Source organism: Leucopleurus acutus, assembly GCF_964270905.1.
Source record: "Leucopleurus acutus genome assembly, chromosome: 12".
In the NCBI taxonomy this organism is placed as follows: domain Eukaryota; kingdom Metazoa; phylum Chordata; class Mammalia; order Artiodactyla; family Delphinidae; genus Leucopleurus; species Leucopleurus acutus.
In genome coordinates, this window is record NC_139154.1 from 86197168 (window position 1) to 86205947 (window position 8780).

Below are 8780 nucleotides of genomic sequence, written 5' to 3' on the forward strand. Positions count from 1 at the left end.
GTTCCCAGAGAAGGAGTTTGAAACAAGACGGTCTCCACGATCACCTTTACAGTTTCATGGTCTTCTGAGTCTTCCTCCCCAGGTAATAGAAATGAAGAGAAATAAGAGTTTTCCATATTGGATAGGAAAAAAAACCCAACAAAACCTGTTACTATCTGCAACATGTTTGGCTACTTAGGAAACACATGAACTGAAAAATTATTAAAACTAACAAGGATATTTTTTAAATTGGCTAGATACAAGATCACCAAAAATTAACAGCTTCCCTATACATCTGCAGGAACAAGTTAGAAAATGTAATGAATGAGTATCTTATTCAGAAGAGCAACAAAGTCGAAAATGCCTAGTAATAAACCTAACACAAATGTGTAAGACCTATAGAATTAGATATTAAAACTTTATAGGACATGAGAGACTGACATAGATGGAAATGCACACTATATTTCTAGATTAAAAATGCAATGTTGAAAGACACCTTAATTAATTTGATGTGGTAATCATTTCACAATATATATTATGTCAAAACATCACGTTGTATACCTTATATACAATTTTTATTTATCATACCTCAATGAAGTGGAAAAATATATAAATCTCTCTAATCAGTAAATTCAATGAAATCTCAAGTAAAATTTTGAATTTTTTTTTTTTTTTTTTTTTGCGGTACGCGGGCCTCTCACTGTTATGGCCTCTCCCGTTGCGGAGCACAGGCTCCGGACGCACAGGCTCAGCGGCCATGGCTCACGGGCCCAACCGCTTCGCAGCATGTGGGATCTTCCCGGACCAGGGCACGAACCCGTGTCCCCTGCATCGGCAGGCGGACTCTCAACCACTGCGCCACCAGGGAAGCCCTGAATGTATTTTTTATAGAGTTCTACAACCTAAAGTTTTGACAAGTTTGCAATTTTAAAGTTCATTTTGAAGAAAAATATACTTCACAAATCAATAATTTTTGAACAAGAACAATGAGAAGACTCAACCACCTAGTCAAATTGTCTATATCTAAACAATAGAGGTATACGTGCTTTTAAAAAATTGTTATCAATACAGGAAGAGACAAACAGATGAATGAAACAGCATAGAGATTCTAGAAACAGACCCATGTGTATATAGGAATTTAACTTATGATAAAAGTGCAATTTTAAACCAACTGGGCCAAGTTGAAAAATAATGAAATTATACTCGCCTCAGATTCTGAAAAATAAAATTCAGATGGATTAAAGAAAAAACATGGGGGAAATAAAATATTGGAAGGAAATGTAAAATAGTTCCCTAACCTAGTGTTACGGAAAGCCCTTCTAAGCAAAACCCACGCTTCAGAATCTATAAAGAAAAAACACGACACGTGTCACTCAAAAATAAAGAAATTTTGTTTTAATAGAGCAACAGACTGAGGGAAAATATTTGCAGTATATGCAATGTATACACATAAAAATCTATGAACAATGTAAGAGAAAAATGGACAAGAGACATGAACAGGTGATTCATAGAAGATAAGCAGTTTGCCAGTGTGTACGTGAAAATGCGTTCAGCCTCACTGTACATGGGTACAAATTAACATGATGAAAGAGTTCTTGACAAGTTTTAATCTCAAATATTGACAACTTTCAGTGATAACAAGGAAGTGTTCAATGGTCAAGCCTTTCTGGAAGACAATTTTGCCATAGTTACAAATATTTAAAGTGCAAGCCCTTTGACTCAGGTTCCTATTTGAGGAAACAGTCCTACAAAAAACTTTGTGTCCAAGTGTAAAGATGAATATTCCAAAAAGTCCATTGTAGCCTTGTCTCTAATAAGAAAGAAAAACAAAAAAGAAAAGGAAAGAACCTAAATTTCCATCTATCAATAGGGAAATAGTTGAATAAATTATGAAGCTGCCATATTGTGGAGTATTATGCAGCCATTAAGAAGAATGTGTTTGACTTATGTACAAATATGAAGAACTCTCCAAGAAATGCTGTTTGTAAAAAAAAAAGAAGTCATTGAATAATTAGACCAGTATGACTGCATTTATGCAAAGAAGAAATACCTGTGTATATTTATTTACATTTGAATAGAAAAAAAGCAGGGTATAGGTAACTGTTAATAATACTTACCTGTGAGAATGGGAATGGATGTGGGAGGGGGAGGGGAGTAAGGGTGGACTGTCAAATTCAGCCCATGTACTAATGTATTCCCAGAATACATTATTATATTATAACAAGAACATATTCAAGTACCACTTGTATCCAAAAAAAATCATTGATAAGGATCCCAATCGAGGCTGGCAGTGATAGAGGTAAGCAGTACAGTCTCAAGATAAAGCCCTCAGACACATGCATTATTTCTGCTGCTGTCAATAACATTTCTGTCAGTGAAAACTATTTTAGTGACCAGGACGAATCTCCCTATGCCCATGGCTTCTGGGGTTTTGCCAAAACATAAATTCAAACAAAAACAATTTAGTAGAAATGTAAGAGATTTTATGGATTCAAGGCATTCCCCCATGCCAAATCTGATAGATTTTAGAAAATCTGATAGATTTTAGAAAAAAAAATTAAGCTAAATTTCCCCAGTTCCCTCCAAATTCCAAGCACTTATCAATATAACTCCTGGGTGAGGAGTTCGGGGAAGCTGGAGAAGGAGCATCATAAGGTAAAACAGGATGAACCCACTCAGTGCTGCATCCTCATCCTTTATTCTGGAAGGAGTCTTCACCCCTCCTCCTGGAAATCTCTTGACATTCCATGGTGTTTAACATCTGTCATAAATACTGACCGGGTTCTCCTAGGTGTCTTGATGCTTGGACTCCTCCACTGTGTCAGCATCATTAGGTCAGCAAGCACCCACCCATGATCGTTGTTATTCTGTGTATTATAACAGGGCAAGGTGAAAAGCCAGGGGGGGTTTTCACCTACTGGTACCACTGGATAAGAAAATGCAGGTTGAAGAATGTGAGCTAATTAAGACTCCAAACAACCCCCACCCCATCCCAGTGCTTACATGAGAAGTCCAGAATATCCCCTAATTGTGTTAATGCTAACTTAATGACAGCATATAATTGGAATTCATCCCTTCTTTTTTGAAAGAGAAATTTGTTCTTCCAAAACTGAGATTAAGCAAACTGTGTTTCCAACACCCTTGATTACATGCTGGAGGGATTTACATTCTTTGGACAGTGCTATCTTAAGTGCTAACTGACAGGAGATAAAATCACGTTGCTTGGTGTGTCTAATTAATAGCCACAGATCAATCTGCCTCTTGTTTTCTTCTTAGATATAGCACTTGTTATTTCTGATTAATGGTTGCCATCTCAAGATGGCACAAATCATCTATGCCTAAATATTAACCATGCCACCTGATAAAGAGATGACACTTTTATGACTTAGCAGGTTTACTGGTCTGTGAAATAAACAAATGTCTGGAAGTAGCAGGCTGGATATTCAGGTAAAATTTTCCTAATCAAGGATACATGTTTGTTCCCCCAAACTTTGTTTTCCAAGCTGGCACCCTACCTATAGTCCCTCTAAATGGTAAAAATCACAATCACCTAAGTTGTTTTGTTTTAACAAAACAGAGCTATCAACACAATCAGAATGACAAAGTTAATGAAATTCCCACGTCTGCACTCAACACACCATCTCACCAATGACAGCCACTCTCAGTTCATTGTAAAGAACAACTGAAGTTTCCTTAGTAGAGGCTGCCCGCTGGTGATGATCTGCTGTCTCTGAGAACATGCCCAAGAGTGCCTCTGGGGACCACGTCCCAGCTTCAGGATCCTACCTCTCTGACCTCAGCCACTGATGCAGGGTGAGCCCAGACCCCACAGGCCCGTCAGGTGTTCCTTCCAGAGAATTTGTCCTGGATAAGAACAGAAGGGAGGAGTTGGAGCTGGGGCAATTGCACTGTGGCCGTCTGGAGAGCGTGTCCCCAGACCTTTGTCTGAAGTGCCCCAGGGTCTTTTTTATTTTCCTTAAGCTAGCCAAAATTGATGTCTGCTGCATCCGGCAAAAAGGAAAAAACAAAACCCCTTTTAGTTATTACACTAAAGTGTACGCTATGATTAAGCTATATAATCAACACTATAGTTTTCAATTAAGGGAATTTTTTTTAATTAAGGGAATTTTAGCCATCAATATTTGTTACGATCTTTCCTTTCCTGTTTTCTCCAAAAGTCAGTACTTAAGGAAGCAGACTGAGGTAGAAATGTTGAAAAGATACTGTTTGTCTTTTAAAACATCTGATATAACGCTTTAAGGTGAACTTCTTGGCATTTTGTCAAGTAATGAGTCTCAAAGTTTATTCTTTTATACAGGTACTATTTCAATGCTTCTCAAGCTCAAATATGTACAGGGTCTTCTTAAAGGAAAAAAAATCTTGCAGATCTTCAGATCCCAGTGCACCAGCATTTATTTAGCTGATTAGAGATTTAAGTATAGCTTTAAACTACCAAAGTTGGAAGTGAAACAAAAAACTAGTGACTCTAATTCATAACAAAATATTAAATAAATACAAATTTGTGAGTATATAGAGATACTACTGTTACTACTATTAATAATATTTCTTACAAAGTAAAAGAAGGAAAAAACTCATTAACTTCTTACTCTGCAAATTTGAAGAAACATTTATCCTGCCTTTGGGGAAAAACTGTATTTCATCCCCTGTAGATGAGAGAAATCTCTTTTTCACAGTAGAATGCCAGCTAATAAAAGGAGGAGAAATGAGAGAAGGAGGAAATCACCATTTTCTAACCCCCCAATGTACCCATGAATTCAGACCAGGGCCATCAACACATCCTGAAAAGTGTCATCCTGCAGATAATTTACAGATGAGAAAATGTAGCTTTACAATGGAGAGAGAAGTTGTCACCCACCAATATGACCTTATGTGCTTCCTGAAGTGATGTTCTTGACCACAATATTTTATTGAATCTAATTAAGCCTTTGAACTAACTCTCAGGGTACAGGAAATATAGTGGGCAGAGGAACATGGTAAATGACACCACAATAAAATAATCAGATAAACAAAATGTGGGATGTTCTACCTGATCTCTTAAAAAGAGACAATGTTCTAAAAAGATTGTAGGGGGACCAGTCTGGACTTAAAGAGAATAAAAAATTATAACCACCACACGCAATACGTAAATCTTGATTTGATCTTTCTTTGGAAAAAATAGCTATAAATGATATTTTTAGGACTGTCAAAGAAATTTGAATATGAACTGAATATTAGATGATATTAGGAAATTATTGTTAATTCCTTTGGCTGCAATAATAGCATTTTGATGCTGAAGAAGAATGTTCTTAATTGTAGGAGATAATAAGCTGAGATATTTATGGCTGAAGTGGCATAATATATTTAGCTTATTTTCACATGGTTCCATTATACACATATACACACACGGATAATGTGGCAAAAATGTTAATTAATGTTGAATTTAGGTGGTGAGTATCCAGATGTTCATTATACTATTATTTTAACTTTTCTGTGTGTCTGAAAAAACTTTCTTTCAAAGTCTTAGAACAAAGAAAATAAAACAAGAAAATTAAAACATGGGGGTGATTTCTTAAATACAAAAGAAAGTGATGCATAGCTCTATACTAGTTAATTTGAAGACAGAAGAATCCTGTTAAAAATATTATTTCAATTTGACCTCATCCTTTAAAATTAAAATTTTTTTGTGTTTTGTAGTGCATATATTAATATGGTGGTGCAGATAAATACTTTATGTCCAGTATTTATATGAATACTTGCTCAAAATTTATAAAAAAATATATACATGCTCCAAATTTCCTGTTCATGCAGTGTGCAGTCAAAAACATTTGGAGACCACTTTCATGCTTAAAATTTCTCATATTTCCAGGTGAAATTTTAAACTGCTACCAAGGCAGATAGAATAACCTGGTTGTGGAGCAGAGAGAAAGTAAGAAGAGTAATCAATTAGGAAGAATTTGTTAGGGGGCTTCAATCAAGATTGGGAGGGTTTTTTGGGGGTGGGCTCTCACTTAAGCATCAGAAGTTAGAATTAAGTTGAAGAGAGCATTCTAGACTGTGTTTCTCTGTCTTCAACCACTCACTTTGCCCCCATGGAAATTTGGGGGCATGTAACATGATCCAGATACTTCCTATGGAAGGCTCCCGAAGGCTCTGACTGCAGTACTTCCTGGAACTAAGGCTCATGGGAAGACAATACAATGATCTTCTGGGGGAAAGTAGCAAGTTGCAATGGCAAGTAGATTTATCTTCATCCTCCTAACAATGTTACTCAACCCACACATCTTACCAACGAGGAGAGTGGTTCAGTGTTGGGAGGAAGCAGGAATTGGGCAAGATTGGATGCTGCCGTACGGAAGTTTCCTGTGACCTGTGTGAGACAAGCTTGGGTGTCACACTGCGTGTCTCCATGTGGCTCTTTAGGTAACAAAATCTCCCAAGTGGCCACCAGCAGATAGACTCTTTGTTCTCTCATGTGAGTCCCAGATTGCAAGAGCCTGGACTACTGAGACTGAGGTTCTGTTCTGGTCTAGGAAAGAAATTAGAAAATTGGAGCTGGAAGGAAGGGGATTACTTGAAGGTCAGAAGATGTCATTCCCCTTCTAAAATATCCTCAGTGGATTTCTATAGCCAATGACAGCCTTTCCCAAGTGGAGTTCTGATTCTATAGGGTGTTTATAGGTGAAGCTCAGAAAGGAATACAGTGATGAAGTAAGTTTGTGAAATGCTGGATTAAAAGGGTCTCTCACTCTGAGACATGTCATAGCCTTGCATAAGGAAATTAGTTCTGTGAATCTTCAAAATTGTGTTTATAGTATTTACTGTTTATGAAACCTATGTAACCATGACTTTTTTTCTGGAGCATTCTAGAAATTCTAGAATATTCATTCACTCCTTCATTCAACAAATACTTATTGAGTAACTATAACTGAGGCAGACATTGTTCTTGGCACAATGTTCTTTCCCAAACGTAGCTTATTCTCTAGCAGGATAACGGCAAATAAGCCAGCAAAACAGAGACGATGATAGCAATGTAATAAGTGCTATAAAAATAAAAAAAGAGATAGGGAGTGGTGAGGTGGGGACTTGTGGTGGGTGTGAGGGGTGGTAGCTAATTTAGATCAATGGTAGGAGAAGGTGTGCCCGAGGAGTGATATTTGAGTAGAGACACGAGTGAAGCAAGGCAGTGGCCATGTGTAGATCTAGGAGAAGAGTATTCCCAACAGAAGTAACAAGTACAAAGGCCATGAGGCAGGAAGGAGCTTAGAGAGTTCCAGAAACATTAAGAAGACCTGAGTGCTTAGGGTACAACGAGAAATGCTGAGAAGAGGAGTCGGCGGTCAGGAGGGATGAGAGACTTCTCCCTTTCGTAGAGGGAGGCAGGAGCCAGACCACGGAGGGCCAGCTCATGGGGATGTTCAGAGAAGAGGTGAGCATCTGGCAGACTTGGGAGATGACAGAGTGTGAATTACAGAGGGTAAGTTTGGGGGTTGGGAAGGAGTAAGAAACTGAGTCAAGTTTGTATATGTATTGAACACATAAGTATAAGATACTAGGTGAGGAATGATCTTAGACTTGACTGAGGCAAACGGGTGCGAGGCATGGTGAGATGCATCTGATGGAAGACAATTGCAGCTAATTGCAGCCTCCAGTTACAGGGCATGGAGTATGGGCAGCTGAGGCTTGTGATGTCCTGAGGAAGGGGAGAGGAAGCGTTACCAGGGCGTTCAGAACCCTTTGGGGTTTCGTTATTTCTAACTGAAGCCCCTGGGCGGTCATCCTAGGAGGGTCATGTGGGTCCAGTTTCCTTGAGGGTGAGGCCTGTGTTCTCTTTTTCTCACGCAGTTCTTAGCCCTGTGCTGTATACGTAGCTGATTTTCAGGTTTTTTCCCAGTGAATTGAATCTAGATCTTGTGGCTTTGAGAAGATGAATGCTCTAGAAGAGAAACTGATTTACACTATAGCCAACAGAATCCAAATACATATCAGCTGAAAGAGAAATCCATAACACAAGAAACCTTAGAAACATTTCTACTATAACCATCAATAACACCCGAAATACTAAAAGTTAAAAAACTTCAAATGAAAATAATGAGGACCATGTATGCATATTAATGAAATATGTGTTAATTTTACATATGTGTAAGAGATACTAAACTTAAAAATAAAACCTTATTTGGTGTTAGGTGTGTATTTGAAACTTTTCCTTTTTAAGGTTATATCATTTTTATCTAATTCCATCTAACTCAAAAATGTCATTTCTTCTCTGTGGCCATCATTATGCTGAAAAAAATGAAAAACTATTGAAAATGTGACTAGTCATGCCCTTTAAGTAGTTTCTCGAATTGATGACAGGTTAGCGAATATTCCTGCACTTTTCTATAGAACTCATTAACTCCTTGTCAGACATTAGCCTAGGAAAGCATTTCTGTCTCATCATAAGGACTGGAGAATATGTATTGGTTGAAAGTAGTAAAGGTATCATCACCATTTAATTTTACTGCTGGAAGAAGCTTTAGAGTTTACTGAGAAGCAAGGTCGACTGTGGAAGACTGTTCATTAACATTTGAGACAATGATGGGATTGCTTCCTCTGTTATGACCCTGTGTGTAAAGAACCATCAAAAAATACAGAGGGCTTCCCTGGTGGCGCAGTGGTTGAGAGTCCGCCTGCCGATGCAGGGGACACGGGTTCGTGCCCCGGTCCGGGAAGATCCCACATGCCGCGGAGCGGCTGGGCCCGTGAGCCATGGCCGCTGAGCGTGCGCATCCGGAGCCTGTGCTCTGCAACGGGAGAGGCCACAG